The following is a 201-nucleotide window of genomic DNA, read 5'->3' as shown; positions in this document are numbered from 1 at the left end:
AATGCTTACCCCCCCAAAAAGGGCTACTCTGGATTCGCCTCTTATATGATTACCTTTGTAGTACAGGCAGTACTCGTTTTTGTTAGTTGAGTGAACTGGAGCAACATAAAATAAACTACCTTGCTCAAGGACACAACACGCCGCCGGGAATTGAACCCACGATCTTAAGTTCGTGACCCGGATACTCTAACCACTAAGCCG

This window comes from Octopus bimaculoides, chromosome 26 (genome assembly GCF_001194135.2).
Source record: "Octopus bimaculoides isolate UCB-OBI-ISO-001 chromosome 26, ASM119413v2, whole genome shotgun sequence".
Classification (NCBI taxonomy): domain Eukaryota; kingdom Metazoa; phylum Mollusca; class Cephalopoda; order Octopoda; family Octopodidae; genus Octopus; species Octopus bimaculoides.
Note: the sequence above shows the minus strand (reverse complement) of the source record.